Genomic DNA, 17599 nt, shown 5'->3' with positions numbered 1-17599 from the left:
ATCATGGAGAGTATCATTTACATCCTGGAAAAGAAGTCTAAAACACACCGATGTTGTCTTCTCATTAGGAAGATTTAAATTCCCAGAGGAGGCCATACAATTTATTTACCGAAATGTGCATGTTGTGGGTTGAATCGTGTTACCCCAAAAGGGAAGTTGAAATCTTAACTCCCAGTACTTGTGAAAGTGATCTTATGTGGAAATAGGGTCTTTGCAGATGTAATCAAGTTAAGATGAGGTCATTAGGGTGAACTCTAATCAAATATGACAGGTGTCCTTAGAAGAAGAGGAAAATATAATGGAAGACAGAGACACAAGGAAGATGCTATGTGATGACGGAGACAGAAACTGGAGTGATGAAGCTATAAGCCAAGGAATTGATGACCACCCTCAGGAACTAGGAAGAGGCAAGGATGGGTTCTACCCAGACTCTCAGAGGGAACCTGCTGACTTCTAGAATCCAGACTTATAAGAGAATAAATTTCTATTGTTTTAAGCCACTAAGTTTGTGGTAATTTGTTATGGCAGCCACAGGAAACTAATACGGTACTCAAGATTTTAATTCTAGATATTTCATTTTTTAAATTTATTTTTATTGACTTTAGACAAAGGGTAAGGGAGAAGTATAGAGAGATAGAAACATCGATGAGAGAGAAACATCATTCAGCTGCCTCCTGCGTGCCCCCTGCTGCGGATAGAGCCCAAAATACGGGCATATGCCTTGGCCGGGAATAGAACCTCTTGGTTCACAGGTCAATGCTCAACCACTGAGCCACCCTGGCCAGGTGATATTTCCTATTTTTTGTTTTGTTAATTCTCACCTGAGGATATTCTTCCATTGATTTTTAGAGAGAATGGAAGGGAGGGTGAGAGACAAAGAGCAAGAAACATTGGTTGCCTCCAGCAGGGGCCCGGGGATCGAGCTTGCAACTGAAGTACATGTCCTTGAGTGGAATTGAACCTGAGACCCTTCAGTACACAGGCAGACTCTCTATCCACTGAGCCAAACTATCCAGGGTGATATTTCCTATTTTTAATGATTTTGGAAAGAAGGGAAAACATTTATTCTCAATATCTTAAGCAAAGGTGAGCTCAAAGACAAGTACTATGCTTTATTTATCTTTCCATTCATGCAGCTTGTCACACTGTGCCTGATACTATTAGGCACTCAGTAATTTCTGGTTTATTTACGAATAATGAGTGAACCCACTGGAAGATGCCTGAGTCAAGGAATTAAATAAGCATCATAAATCAGATCTACACAATGCAAAAATAATTATTTTGGAAAGGTAAATTTCTATCAGTTGTCTAAATTTTGGGGCTGTGTGACAGTATCAATGTTTTCAGAGATACAAAAGGGAAAATTGTCAAAGGAAGCTTACCTTAATATTATGACTTTAGTTTTATATAAGTTAAATCTATGTGGCACCAGAAACTTTCTAGGAAATGTTCATGCAATGTAAATTTTACTTTAAACCAGAATCTGAGCTCGAAATATGGTAACAGCTGAAGAACCCAAGACGAAGGTCTCTGGGGAAATCACCCCTCCCCACCATTTTAAGGGGCCACCTTGTGGGTTAATTTAATTTCCAGCTGGTACAGGTTCAGGCACATTTTCTTTGGTTTTAACTTATTTCTTCATTCATCCCTATTTAATCAATCAATCAATCAATCAATTAATTAATGATTTTACAGCAAAAGCTTTATAAAAAACATTTTTCCACATTGTACTCAGTCCAACAGAGCCCAGGCTGTGGGATTGCTGCTCTCCACCCACAGTAAAGGCTTCAGGCTTTGCCACTTAGCATATTCTCAGGGCTCTGGCTACCTCATCAGCACTGAAGTTGCTCAGAGACGTTGTTCTCTTGGCTAAATGCATAGTGGGCCCAGAGCTTGGGCTGCCCATCTGAGCACTCTCAGATTGGGATGGGCAGGCCAAGATTAATCTTCTTTAGCTCCATATAGCATTTCTTGATGAAGTCCCTGATGCCCTGGCTGTCAGGCAAGCAATGGCATAAGTGGACACACATCTTTCGTAGGCCTGGTTTGGCCCTGATCTCATGATTTGCTGTGGCTGCTGCCATCTCCACTAGTACCCAACCCTTTGCTCCATTTCTATTCATGAAAATACATGAATGAGCAAATGGAACACTCTTGATTTTCTCATGCATTTTGATGGGTGCTAGGGGGTTTCACATATTATATCTCTATGTATTTTTTTCCAATTACGGGGTTTTTACTGTTTTGCTATTTTTATTCTGTAAACTTTTTAAAAGTCTAGACTTACAAAAATGTTGTAAAAATGATACAAGAAATTTCTATAAACTCTTCATTGAGATTCCTCAGATTTATATCCAAGTACTTCAGTGTGTATTTCCTAAAGTTAAGGACATTTTCTTCTGTAACCATAGCACATTTTGTAAAGCCAGGATATCAACGTGATACTATTATTTAACTGATGGACCTTATTCAATTTTTGCCAGTTATTCCTTTTATCTGTCCGGGAGCCAGTTTAGCATCATACATTGCATTTCCTTGTATGTCTGTTTAGCCTCTTTATGCCCCTTCTCAGTTCCTTGGTCCTTGCCTTTCATAGATGCTAAAATTCTTAACAAAATATTAGCAAATCAGATCCAGCTCAATATTAAAAAGGTCATACAACATGACCACGTAGGATTTACTCCAGGAATGCAAGGCTGATATAATATTCACAAATCAATAAATGTGATACATCACATAAATCAATTGAAAGACAAAAATCACATGATCATATCAATAGAGGCAAAGCATTCAACAAAATCCAATACCAATTTTTGATAAAAACTCTCAGCAAAGTGGATTTAGAGGTTTCAAACCTCAACATAATAAAGGCCAAATATGACAAACCTACAGTCAAAATCATAGTCAATGGGCAAAAACTAAAACCAGGAACAGGAACAAGATAAGGTTGTCTGCTTTCACCACTTTTATTTTATACAGTACTGGAAATCCTAGCCACACCCATCAGACAAGGAGAAAAAATTTAAAGGCATCTGAAATGGAAAGAAGGATGTAAAATTGTTGTTATTTGCAGATGATGTGATGTTGTACATGGAAAACCCTAAAGACTCCATCAAAAAAACCTACTTGATTTAATAAATGAATTTGGCAATGTAGCAGGATACAAAATTAACAACCAGAAATTGATGGCATTTTTATGCACCAATAATGAACTCTCAGAAAGAGAAACTACAAGTAAAAAAAATCCATTTACCATTGCAACAAAAAAATTAAGACACTTAGAATTAAACTTAACCAAGGAAATAAAAGACCTGTACTTGGAAAACTACAGAATGTTGAAAAAAGAAATAGACGAAGATATAAACAAGTGGAAGAGTATACTATGTTCATAGATTGGTATAATTAACATCAATAAAATGTCTACACTATCCAAAGTAATTTATAGATTCAATACAATACCTATTGAAATACTAATGGCTTATATCACAGATGTAGAGCAAATACTCCAAAAGTTAATTTGGAACTAAAGAAAACTATGAATTACTGCAGCAATCTTGAGAAAGAAGAACAGAGTTGAAGGGATCACAATACCTCCATAATCAAAATAGCCTTGTATTGGCACAAGAACAGTCATATAGATCAATGGAAAGAACAGAGAACCCATAAATCGACCCAAGCCATTATGCTCACTTAATATTTGACAAAGGAGAAAAGAGTATATAATGGAGTAAAGACAGTCTTTTCAATAAATGGTATTGGGATAATTGGACAGGTACATGCATAAAAATGAAACTAGACCACCAACTTACACCACACATAAGAATAAACTCAAAATGGATAAAATACTTAAATGTAAATCATGAAGCCATAAAAACCCTAGAAGAAAATATAGGCAACAAAATATCAAATGTCTCATGGAACAGAATTTTTACTGATACAAGAGAAAGAAAGGAAAAAATAAACAAGTGGGACTACATCAAAAGAAAAAGCTTCTGAACAGCAAAAGAATCCAGCATCAAAATGAAAAGGGAACCTACTGTATGAGAGAACATATTTGCCCATGATACATTTGATAAAGGGATAATGTCCAAAATATATAAAGTACTCATATAACTCAACAAAAGGAAGACAAAAAATCCAATTAAAAAATGGGCAGAGGACCTAAATAGACACTTCTCCAAAGAGGACACACAAAAGGCCAAGAGACATATGAAAAAATGCTGAACGTCACTAATTATCAGAGAGATGAAGAAATTAAAACAACGATGAAGTACCTCCTCATGCCTGCCAGAATGGCTACCATTAATAAATCAACAAACAAGTGCTGTCAAGGATGTGGAGAAAAATTCCTACTACACTGCTGATGGGAATGTTGATGGTACAACCACTTTGGAAAACAGTGTGGAGTTTCCTCAAAAAATTAAAAATGAAATTGTCATTTTACCCCTCAAATTCTTGCTGCCTCCTTGACTCTGTGAGGCCTCCAAACAGGTATTTTAAATATTCTTACCCAACCTTTTAAGTTGTTCTATACGGTAAGTTTGGCTTATTATAAGCTGGTCTACTATAGCTGGAATCATGTATGACTAGTAACTTTTTAGAAAAAACATTTCACTTATTCTCCTCTGAGACTAAGAGGATTGAATGATTTTCCTAAGGTAACATGTCTAGTTCTGTGCAGAACCAGAATGTATACCAGGTGTTTGTCCAGTTCTCTTTTCAAGACTCTACAGCTCCCTGTAGCAACCACATCTGAGGTTTGACACCTCAGTCAAGGCAACAAAGAGAGTGTTTGAACACGTCAGAAGGGAAGGGAAGGAGCAAGCAGAAGTGATAGCTACAGAGCCAGCAAGGGTTCGCCAGCTTGTTTGTTCGCCTTAGCTGCTGTTCTCATCCTGAGTTTGGCTGAAGCCACAATTCTGATGGAGACAGTCATCTTCATCACTTATTCATGGCACAACCTAAGACTTGTGGCCACACATATGATCACTTGGATCTGAAGAGGTACATAGAGTAGGAAAGCTCCTCAGGTGATATTGGTCTCTAGTTGCTGGTTGATTTAGAATACTGGGCAAGGATCTTTATTGCTTTTGGGACATGTATACAGTGAGGCAAATTGTACCTTGGGCCTGAAAGACAATTGGCTTGGTCTAAAAGGAACTAAACACATAAGTGCTTTATTCATAACACCAGAAAGTACAAGCCACAAAACTCCTCAGTTAGCATTTTTCCTTCTGTGGAAAACGAGCCAACAGACATCACAAATGTGGCTTGAAGTCTGACCTTATTTGGAGGCTGAATGGAGAATGCTGCCTCAGGGCTGGGTGGGAAGGGGAGGCAGCAAGTGGAATGAAGGGCGAGGCCAGTCTGCTATTTTGTGGAGGAAGTCAAACCACAGAACAACTTTTCAGTTTGAGATGACGTGGTAATGGGTATTTCCCTCATTTCTCCCCCAAAAGTCATGGTGGCTGACTACTGGTGATTGTCAAGATGGGGGCTGGGGTGAAGTTCTTGCCCAGATTCCTTCCCTCTACATACTCAAGAATGAGAAATACTAGCAATGTCCATGATGGAAAAAGTCTCATCAATGACACTACTTTCTGACAAATACATGTAAAATGGACACTTATTCCCTTCCTCACTTTTTATCTCCACTTTTCATGGGGGAACAATCCAGGAATGGAAACTTTCAGACTCTCTTTTGCTTACTTTTCCCAAAAAGGAGGAGCTAATATGATTGGTGATAGCTTATTGTTATTTTAGGTCTGCACTTCCCAAAGGTGGGGTAGCTGGGCCTCAACAGCAAACATAAAACAAGCAATAACAAAATCCAACCACAGGACTTGTATGCATGCATATGAGCATAACCAATGGACACAGAATGGAGGGGCGGGGGTGTGAGGGCAGGTGCTGGGGGGTGCGGTTGGCTGGGGAGGGGAGAAAGGAGACTTATGTAATACTTTAAACAATAAAGAATTAGCCCTGGCTGGTTTGGCTCACTGGATAGAGAGTCGGCTGGTCCGGTCAGGGGCAAGTACTTTGGTTGCGGGCACATCCCCAGTAGGGGCTGTGCAGGAGGCAGCTGATCAATGCTTCTCTCTCATCAATGTTTCTAACTCTATCCCTCTCCCTTCCTCTCTGTAAAAAATCAATAAAATTATTAAAAAAACAAAACAATAAAGAATTAAAACAAAATCCAAATCCCACCTTTTTCTTCTCTCTTATGCTGCTTCTCTCATGAATCAGTAAAATGTGCCAACATCTCTTGCTTTCATGCCCTTCGCAGCCCAGGACAAGCCCCCCTCCTCTTCCTGTCACGCTCCTGAAGCCCTCTGCAGGGAGATGCAGCTACCCACCTGGAACTGGATGGGGAAGCCATGAAAGAGGGGGGCCCCCACTTCAGGGAAAGCTTAGGAAACCCATTGTAGTCTCAAATTCAGTCTATGCCCTCCTGTCCAACTATTGCCAAATGGCCTACCATAGTTATTATTTTGATCCCCATTGGGTCACGTGCCATCCTTTGGAGAGAATCACCTTGCATTGAATCCCTCACAGGAAGAACAGCTGTTCCTACTTTCTCAGGCACTTTTGCACCCAGTGGCTGGATGTGCATTTACTGGCATTTACTTTGATAAAAGCAGGACACACTGTTAATATTTCTCAGTGCGCTGATGCATTTATTCAACATGTAATACATAAAAGGCTGAATCACCAAGTTGTAATTGTAAAAATATTCTATATTTAAGCATGTCATCGTGGTACCTTAGGTTCCTAAAACACAAGTCTCAAGTCATTGAAGTAAATGGATATTCCAGAACATTAGAACTGTGGGTAGTAGTAAGAAAAAGAAAGGAAAATAAGAAACCACAGAGGAAGCAAGACTGCACAACCCAAGCAAACGTGTGTGAACAGAAGCACCATATATAATGCTGACTAGTGTTCAAGCAGCTTTCTGAGCTCCTTGGAGAAAGGTGCTACCTGAAATATAAATGAAATAGATGTTTCCCCACACTCCTCATATTCTTTTTTCAGTCTCAGTCACAAAATGTGACCAAGGGCTTCAGGTTACTGTTCAACCAACATTATATTATGGGAGACCGCAAAACAGTTTCTCTTGATAACGTGGGGGCTGATCTACTGGTGTCTCCTAAGACCACCTTGTTTTTCCATCAGTTCCCATGCCTGACCCCTTGGGGAGTGAGACCTCTGAGTTTTTGGAAGAGGAGCATGAAGACCATGTGCCAGACTGCAAAAAATGGCCTCATTCAGGGCAGTGAGTTGAAGCATTAGTTACATTATTCCACGACACACAGCTGTAGTCATGGTGATGGAAATTACTTACTGTTGAAAAACGGAACTGAATTCCTCTAACTTAAATTGTAGAAGGTCGCGTGAATTCTACATGGGTGAGGCTAACAGATTTTTGCAACTCTGCTCCTATACATCACATACATCACCTGCCCCCTGTTCTGTGGCTGTGTGTCTGTCTGGCTCAGCACTGAGTCCCTAGCACCTGGCAGGGAGGTCTGGCAGGTAACAGTCACTCAATTCTCCTTGCTGAATGAAGGCATAAACGATTTACCTACCGAATGACTCACGCTGAGTGGGAAAGTGATGTGTGGAAACGGTGAGGAATTTATGGCCCGAAGGAGGAAAAGGGGCCATGGGCCAAAGGGGTGACTCTCTGCAGGAGCTGGCTTTCTCTGAGGGCACCACCAGCTTGCCATCTCGTCTCCAGGCCTCACATGTATACTATGTGCTTTTTAGGTCATCAGCACCACCAGGTCCCTTTTATCCTCAAGCAAAGAAAGAAATGGTTTTTCAATCTTTGAAGAAAAGGACAGACAGAATGGCTTAGAAAATTTCAGCAAACAAAAATAGGAAAGAAAATGTTCAGCAACAGAAAATATTAAAAATATTGGCTTGGTCTTTGGTTTCTCAGTGAAACTCCAGGAAGCCTTTTCAGACACCTTGCCTTTCCTGAAAATTCAAGAGGGCCCCCACTGATTCTCTTCTCCTGGTATTCATGCTCTTCTGTAGCACATCTTGGGTAACCTCGGACTTCATGGGAAAGGGAGACGTACGGATGTTTCAATATGAGCTTCTCACACAACACAAACATCTATATTTCTTCTAACGTGTTGGTTAACTCCATGTTCATAGTCAACATTTATTTCAGCTTTCTACAGTGAGATATCCTAAAACCTCTGGGCTATTTGGCCCTTCCTGAAATGTATCTGATTCCACATTGGGAAGGATAGCCAGGATTTAACCAATTGTATTATCACAGTTTATTGAATGTCTCCCCCCGCCCTCATTCTCATTCGTGTTCAATAATTTTTATAATAAATCAAATTAAAGGTGCTTGTTCCTGGTTATTTATTTTACTCCCCAAGTTGCCTGTGTATTTTTGTACCATTACTACACTGATAGGATTTTTGTGCTTTTCTACTGTGTTTTGATATATAATCATAGGGCTATTTGCTTCTACTTCTCTTTCTTTTCATTCTCCTCCTCCTATTTTATTTTATTTTTTTTTGTTGCAAAAGTTCTAGGGGTTTTTTTTGTGTGTTTTTTTTTGGGGGGGGGAGGGTTAATTTATTCTTCCTGATAAGAAAATAAATTAAAAGGAAAGTATGAAGTAATTCTAGACCATATAGGAGTCTGTAGATGTTAATTAAGCACATAGGTAATTTCCCTATTTTTCCCTCACTCAAAATTAGTGCTTTTCTTTCCTGCTTCTACTCCTCTTTCTTCTTTCCTCTGTTTTCATCTCTCTCCCTCTGTTCTCCGCTTATAGTATCAAACTTGCATTTCCCACTTATTAATTTGCTGGTGTCCTGTTGGATATTTCCTATTTCTTATTTCAGAGTTACTTATATCTTAATTTTTTATTTTAAAGATTTTAAAACGTGAGGATTAGCATAGCAGAGTGTATATAGTACACTAGTGTTAAGTGTACAGCTTGATGAATTTTAGAGGTTGATCCATGTAACTACTACAAAGATCACAAATCCATAAGGTTCGCTCATGCCCCTTCCCAGACTATCCCCATTTCTATCTCAAATTAACACCATCCTGACTTCCATATGTCAGTTTGCTTGTTCTTCAACTTTATATAAATGGAGTGACATTGTTAGCACTCTTGTGTCTGGTTCTTTTGCTGAACATTATGTCTGTAAGGTTCATCCATGTTTTATGGGGACCAGTAATTTATTCTTTTTTTACTGTTGTATAGTTTTATGATGTAATATTAAAACACACTTTATTTATCCATTCTCATTGATGGGACAGCTATATTCCTCTTTTTTTGGTTTGTTTTTGTTTTTGTTAATTATCGCCCAGGGATATCTTTCCATTGATTTTTAGGGAGAGTGGGAAAGAGAGGGAAAGACAGAGAGAAGTGATGTGAGAAAAACACATTGATTGGTTGCCTCCTGCATGAGCCCTGACCAGGGCCTGGGCCAGGGAGGATTCTGCAACTGAGGTATGTGCCCTTGAGAACCTGGGACCCTTTGGTCCTCAAGCCAACACTCCATCCACTGAGCCAAACTAGCTAGGACCAGCTATATTCTTAAATAACACTTTGATAAAGTTTGTTACCTAAAAACTGACTAAGATCTTTACACAAAATAAAAAAAAAATGTTTCTAGTTGTTGTTTTTTTTCCCCCCATCATTTTCCAGATCTAGCTAACTCAGCAAATTTGGACAATCCTTTGCAGTAAATGGTCACAGAATTTGACCTAAGCATATATTTTATCACTTGTGAGACAAGCATCTTTTTCTCTTCTTTTTATTCTGATGACCTTGAGATACCAAGGCTCAAATATACTTTCTCAGAGTTCCACACACAGCCAGGGAAAAGGTGTGGTGAACAGACAGAAAGACTGTCAAAAGCTGGTTTGAATGTCTTCAACATTTATTAATTAATTATATTTCAGATAACATTCTTCTATTGCATAAAGAGTTTATGGCGATGTAGAATATTTGAAATGAAGGGACCTATGTAAATTTTAAGACACTAAGCAGTTCATGATCATTTCTGGTAATCACTTGAGACAGATAGAAAGGAGGCCAAAGGTTTGACAGCTGGCAAAACAGGTTTGCTGACAGCAGAAATGGGCAGACGTTGCCTTATTTTCTTTGGAAGCCATTTGTCACTGTCAGACACACACACAGTGGCCCCTCTTTTAGCACTGTTCAAACAAGAATACAGTTTGCATCCTGACATTTCCCTGAAAACAGCAAGTTTCATTTATCATCACAGTAATTTTCAAGCTTCACATCCACTGTTGTAAAGGTGAGCTGAGTTTTTTAAGAGTGGTTTTGTTGAGCAATGCTATTTCCTCATGGAAACCCATAATTTGACTTTTCAAACTCATATCCCTTCACATCCGTTTGCTGTCTCAATAAAACTTGACAATTATTTATTTTTGTATTATATGCTTATTGGGTTCAATTTTATTCTTTAAATAATCCCATTATATTCACATATATAATTGTGGGTCACCGATTCTTAAACTATTACTATTCACGCATACCTCTTATTATACAAGAAACTAAAAATTGTAATATATGAGTCAAAGGTGAAATTAAGACCTTTTTTAAGAATAATGATCTAAAACTTAGCTTTAAGTAGAAATTACTGTTAAGCCACGATAGAACTGTAGTCTTGCTATGACTGAGAAGAAAACAAGTTGCTTTTCACATGAGATAGGAAAGTATAGACAGTACTAGAAGAATGGTAAGAAAAAAATTAATATATAATTGTGTATACCTCATCCAGAGTCTCTTCCCTTAAATTAATTTCTAAAACTATAAAAGATTTGTAAAATTAAAACATCCTTCTTCTTATTGTATAAGAAATGCACACAGACTGTCGAATTAATAGAAGATATACATAATTCTACAACAGAAAAAATATTAAAAATTGTGTAAAAATAGTTACAGCAATCACAATTTTTAAGTCTTAGAATTTTGATGATACCTAGGTGATATTTCAGGGGTTGACAAGCCATGGCCTGTGGGCAAAATTCAGTCAGTTGCCTATTTTGTAAATAAGGTTTGATTGGAACACAGCCACACCCGTATGTTTACAGATTATCTATGGCTGCTTTGACACTGCACCACAGAGTCGAAGAGTTTTGACAGAGATCAAAAGGCTTGCAAAGCCTAAGATATTTATCTAGTCTTTTACACAAAAAAATTTTCTGACTCCTGGTCTAGTTCACCCAGTAAAGATTAGATTATCTGAAGAAGCACTCTTGAACATATGCCTGCCTTACTTCAAGGAACTTACTGTCTAATTGTGAAAGGTAAGACATAGATATTAATACAATTTGAAGTTAAAAAAAATTACTAGTGCCATAGAAGGTACAAAATGCTTTAGGATTTCAGAGGGGACATTGGGGAAGGCATTACAGAGAAGGCTTAGTTTGAGCTTAGTTTGATAGATGGGTAGGATGAGACTATGCCAAAATGTAAATGAAATAATTCTATTCAAAGGAATGGTAGTAAGAAAAGCTAGAAGATGGGGAAATACTGTGCATGTGTGAGGACCACCAAGCAGATCAGTTGTATTAGAATAAGGGAGTATGAAAGAGTGGGATGTGGTGTACCTTTGGAATGATGGGGCTAAGGGTTTGAATACAAGCTGAGATAATGTTTCATGTGATAGGCTTAAAGTGGATTGAAGGGAAACATGGTCAATATGGAAGTTTAAGGTATATCCCCAAATTCTTTGATATTTCCTTCAAGAGATGAAGCAGAATTCCTTCTTGAGTGTGGACTGAACTGGACTTGGCCCCAAATTCTTTGATATTTCCTTCAAGAGATGAAGCAGAATTGAATGTGGACTGAACTGGACTTGATGAGTCACTTCTACAGAATAAAGTAAGGTGAGATTGATAGTGGGGGACTTTCAAGACTAGGGAGTAAAAGGCACCATGAATTTCTTCTTGCTCTCTCATGAATCGCTTGCTCTGGGGGATGTCAGGTGCCCTGTCTTGAGGATACTCAAGCAGACCTATCGAGAGGCCCACGTGTCAAAAACTCCTATCTTCCCGATAATAGTCAGCAAGAAACTGAGTTCTTCGAAGAGGGAGCCATCCTGGAAGCAGATCCTCCTGCTCCAGTTGAGCCTTCAGATGATGGTGGCTGCAGCCGACAGCTTGATAGCAACTCTGAGGTGTGGTCCTCATCATCACGAAGAGGGTTCCTGTGGGATTGAATCGCAGTTGACCACAGCAACAACTCTTTCATTCAGATACTCTTTATTGATTAGCTGTCTCACTTCCACTGTCACCCTCAGTGCTTCCTGAGATCACTTCCAAAATTAGTGACTTTTATTCAAATCCTTGTGTCAGGGTCTGCTTTTGGGAAAACCCAAATTCATTGAGTAATGAAGGTCTGAACTACTGGTGACTTCAAGAACATGAGAGGTGTTATAAGGAAAGAGAAGAAAACACACACACACACACACACACACAGGACTTTGTAACACTGGCTATGAGGAATCCGTAACAAGAACATGAGAGGTGTTATAAGGAAAGAGAAGAAAAAAAACACACACACAGGACTTTGTAACACTGGCTATTAGGAATACATATCAGTGATTTTCAAGATAAAGCATCATTTAAATTCCCTAAACATCTAAGCTTAGAATCTGAAATCCTGAGGGGTAAAGTGATGAGACTAGGGTCTGACGGAAAATTAGCAGCAAGTGTAAATCCAGCACCTGGGTTTCCAGGACTGTTTCCTGTCCCCACATTGTAGAGTTTATTTCTACAAAGTCCTCCCAAGCTGCGGATGGAAACCTGATACATGGAAGCTGAGCAGACCAAGAACCTATACTTACAAATAACAGGGCCTGGTCAGCTGACCCCAGGCCAGAGTTGTCATTGGCCCTGTTTGAGAATCTAAATATACCTTTGTTTACAAGTTTAAAGGAAAGTGATTCAAAAGCCTTTAGGACTTGCTCCCTTAATAGGATTCAAAAGTAGAAATACAATGAATGAAAAGCATTTTGTTCATATGAGAATGTATTCCAAAACAGAGCATATTCATTCATTTATTCATTTATTGAATGTGATGATCAGGCACTGTGCTAGGGATCCAAATAAGAAATGATTCTTGTTTCTCCAAGCTCAATAAGAGAGACTTCTTATAATGTGGGAAATGCTAAAATAGAGGTACCAAACTAGTGCTACTTCTAGGCAGATGGTACTAAAAAGAACATACACACACACACACACACACAAACACACACACGCACACACACACACATCCATATACACCAGGTTTTCCTCCTTAACCAATTTATGCTGTGGATCATCCATGGCATGTTTTATGGTCTTTAAAATATGAGACTTTCTCTTGTAGTTTTTCCCCAAAATAATAAGGAAGAAAAACTCTTAATGATCAATTTTTAAACTTTGTTTTTATTGTTGACACTATTACAAATGTCCCCATTTTCCTCCTCTTTGCTCTTCTGTCTGGCCATCTCCCTATTGTCTGTCCATGGGTTATGCAGATAGGTTTTTTTTTTGGCTAATCTCTTTGCCTTCTTTCATCCAGTCCCCCCAACTCCCCTCCCCTCTTACAGCTGTTGGCCTATTCAATGTATCCATGCCTTTGGTTCTATTTTGTTTGTCAACTTATTTTGTTCATTAGATTCCATATAGATGTGAGATCATATAATATTTGTCTTTCTCTGATGGTTTATTTTACTTAGCATAATAATCTCTAGGTCCATCCATGCTGTCACAAAATGTAAGAGTTCTTTCTCTTTTATGGCCATGTAGTATTCCATTGTGAAAATGGACCACAGCTTTTTTTATCCACTCATCTGCTGATGGGCACTTGGGCTGTTTCCAGATCTTGTCTATCCTATATAATAAAGAGGGAATATGCTAATTGACAATCACACCCTCACAAGATGGCGGCACCATAGCTACAAGATGGCGGGGCCCAGTTCCCTCAGCCCCGCCAGGGGCATCAGGTCATCCTATACCCCCCATTGACTGAGGCTCAGGCAAGCCTCGAATGACTGCTGCCCAGCCACCCAGGGCCGACCAGAGGTGCAGGTAACCAGGGCAGGCCGAGGCTTGTGCTGCCAGCAGTGGCAGCAGCAGAGGTATGATGGGGGCATGGCCTTCCCCTGATTGCCGGGTCACCTCCCACCCCTGAAAGCTCCCGGACTGTGAGAGGGGGCAGGCCAGGCTGAGGGACCCCCCCTCCAGCGCATGAATTTTCATGCACTGGGCCTCTAGTTGAAAATAACACTGCTTATAAACATAGGGTGCATATATTTTTTTTCTGATTGATATTTTGTGATTCTTAGGATATATTCGAAGAAGTGGGATGCTGGGTCAAAAGGCAGTTTTATTTTTAGTTTTGTGAGCTTGACTTTTAAAGTTTTAAAGCAGCCCTAGCTGGTTTGGCTTAGTGGCTAGAGCGTCGGCCTGCAGACTGAAGGGTCACAGGTTCGATTCCAGTTAAGGGCACATGCCTGTGTTGTGGGCTCGACTCCCAGTAGGAGGTGTGTAGAAGGTAGCCGATTAATGATTCTCTCTCATTATTGATGTTTCTCTCTCTCTCTCTCTCTCTCTCTCTCTCTCTCTGTCTCCCTTCCTCTCTGAAATCAATAAAAACATATATTAAAAAAAAGTTTTAAAGCAAAGACATTGAATGGTTATGTGTAAAGTATAAAGCTCACTTCATAGAAAGGTAGCTGTCTATGTGGCAATATTGGGGAGACCTGCAGACACCACACTGATCTACAATATCTCATCACTTGCTTGACACTGTGTACAAACATCCAACATTAGGGGTGGAATTCCGCTGGGTCTGGAGGGCACGAGGTCTCCCAGATCTCCCCCTTTAAGTGCATGTGATACTACATAGTATCAGCCTTACCCCCCATTCCTTGGGCTAACTTTGGGCTGGTTTGAGAGGGACTGAATGAATAACAGGGGTGGCAGAGGTGGTGATGGAAGGTGAGAAACTCATGCAGCACTGAAAGGGAATGCCAGAGGTTGTCAGAATTCAAACTCACCTACTTTACCTGGATCTGGTTGGCCCTGACTGGCTACATCAAGGAGTTGAGGCTGATGGTTTGTTTTTAATCTGATGTGGTCCAATCCATCTTTCAGCTAAACAGTTTTGTCATGTAAGCTCAGGTCTCCTAAGACCCAATAGCAGTATACTGTTTTGGTAGTATGCATACTTGTTACCTGTTCAAATGATCATCTCTTGGGCGACAGGTAAAAAAGTTCCTTGCCCCAAGAGCCTACTTCTCACCACATTTAGGGTGAGGCATTATTAATTTTTGTGCATCCTTGTAGAATGATTTAGCTGGAGCTTTATTATTTTAGAGCAGTTTTATAAAACTTTATTACAGACTGAAGGGTCACAGGTTCGATTCCAGTTAAGGGCACATGCCTGTGTTGTGGGCTCGACTCCCAGTAGGAGGTGTGTAGAAGGTAGCCGATTAATGATTCTCTCTCATTATTGATGTTTTTCTCTCTCTCTCTCTCTTTTTCTCTTTCTGTCTCCCTTACTCCCTGAAATCAATAAAAATATATATTAAAAAAAGTTTTAAAGCAAGGACATTGAATGGTTATGTGTAAAATATAAAGCTCACTTCATAGAAAGGTAGCTGTCTATGCGGCAATATTGGGGAGACCTGCGGACACCACACTGACCTACAATATCTCATCACTTGCTTGACACTGTGTACAAACATCTAATATTAGGGGTGGAATTCCGCTGGGTCTGGAGGGCACGAGGTCTCCCAGATCTCCCCCTTTAAGTGCATGTGATACTACATAGTATCAGCCTTACCCCCCATTCCTTGGGCTAACTTTGGGCTGGTTTGAGAGGGACTGAATGAATAACAGGGGTGGCAGAGGTGGTGATGGAAGGTGAGAAACTCATGCAGCACTGAAAGGGAATGCCAGGTTGTCAGAGGGTTATGTTACGGCTAACTTTGGGCTGGTTTGAGAGGGACTGAATGAATAACAGGGGTGGCAGAGGTGGTGATGGAGGGTAAGAAACTCATGCAGCACTGAAAGGGAATGCCAGAGGTTGTCAGAATCCAAACTCACCTACTTTACCTGGATCTGGTTGGCCCTGACTGGCTACATCAAGGAGTTGAGGCTGATGGTTTGTTTTTAATCTGATGTGGTCCAATCCATCTTTCAGCTAAACAGTTTTGTCATGTAAGCTCAGGTCTCCTAAGACCCAATAGCAGTATACTGTTTTGGTAGTATGCATACTTGTTACCTGTTCAAATGATCAACTCTTGGGCGACAGGTAAAAAAGTTTCTTGCCCCAAGAGCCTACTTCTCACCACATTTAGGGTGAGACATTATTTCTCTATCATTAATTTTTGTGTTTCCTTGTAGAATGATTTAGCTGGAGCTTTATTATTTTAGAGCAGTTTTAGGTTCACAGCAAATTTAGCAGAAGGTACAGAGATTTCCCATATATCCCCACCCAAACACATGCATATACTCTCCTATTGTCACCATCCTGAACCCGAGTGGTACAGTTGTTACAATTGATTGACCTACATTGAAACACCATCATCTCCATATTTACATTGGGATTCATTCAGAGATTTCTTATAATGTGGGAAATGCTAAAATAGAGGTACCAAAATAGTGCTACTTCTAGGCAGACGGTACTAAAAAGAACATGGGAGAACACACACACACACACACACACAAACACACACACGCACACACACACACATCCATATACACCAGGTTTTCCTCCTTAACCAATTTATGCTGTGGATCATCCATGGCATGTTTTATGGTCTTTAAAATATGAGACTTTCTCTTGTAGTTTTTCCCCAAAATAATAAGGAAGAAAAACTCTTAATGATCAATTTTTAAACTTTGTTTTTATTGTTGACACTATTACAAATGTCCCCATTTTCCTCCTCTTTGCTCTTCTGTCTGGCCATCTCCCTATTGTCTGTCCATGGGTTATGCAGATAGGTTTTTTTTTTGGCTAATCTCTTTGCCTTCTTTCATCCAGTCCCCCCAACTCCCCTCCCCTCTTACAGCTGTTGGCCTATTCAATGTATCCATGCCTTTGGTTCTATTTTGTTTGTCAACTTATTTTGTTCATTAGAGTCCATATAGATGTGAAATCATATAATATTTGTCTTTCTCTGATGGTTTATTTTACTTAGCATAATAATCTCTAGGTCCATCCATGCTGTCACAAAATGTAGGAGTTCTTTCTTTTTTATGGCCATGTAGTATTCCATTGTGAAAATGGACCACAGCTTTTTTTATCCACTCATCTGCTGATGGGCACTTGGGCTGTTTCCAGATCTTGTCTATCCTATATAATAAAGAGAATATGCTAATTGACCATCACACCCTCACAAGATGGCGGCACCATAGCCACAAGATGGCGGTGCCCAGTTCCCTCAGCCCTGCCAGGGGCCTCAGGTCCTCCTGTACCCCCCATTAACTGAGGCTCAGGCAAGCCTCGAATGACTGCTGCCCAGCCACCCAGGGCCGACCAGAGGTGCAGGTAACCAGGGCAGGCCGAGGCTTGTGCTGCCAGCAGTGGCAGCAG

The 17599-nt window shown here is 39.9% G+C and overlaps 1 pseudogene; it reads right to left on the bottom strand.

The window, feature by feature from the left end:
* Positions 1-1725: 1725 nt before the first annotated feature.
* On the bottom strand, positions 1726-2084 carry LOC102258523 (annotated as a pseudogene).
* Between the last annotated feature and the right edge of the window lie 15515 nt (positions 2085-17599).

Source organism: Myotis brandtii, unplaced genomic scaffold, assembly GCF_000412655.1.
Source record: "Myotis brandtii unplaced genomic scaffold, ASM41265v1 scaffold217, whole genome shotgun sequence".
Lineage (NCBI taxonomy): Eukaryota > Metazoa > Chordata > Mammalia > Chiroptera > Vespertilionidae > Myotis > Myotis brandtii.
Note: the sequence above shows the minus strand (reverse complement) of the source record. Positions and strands in the feature narration are given on the sequence as shown.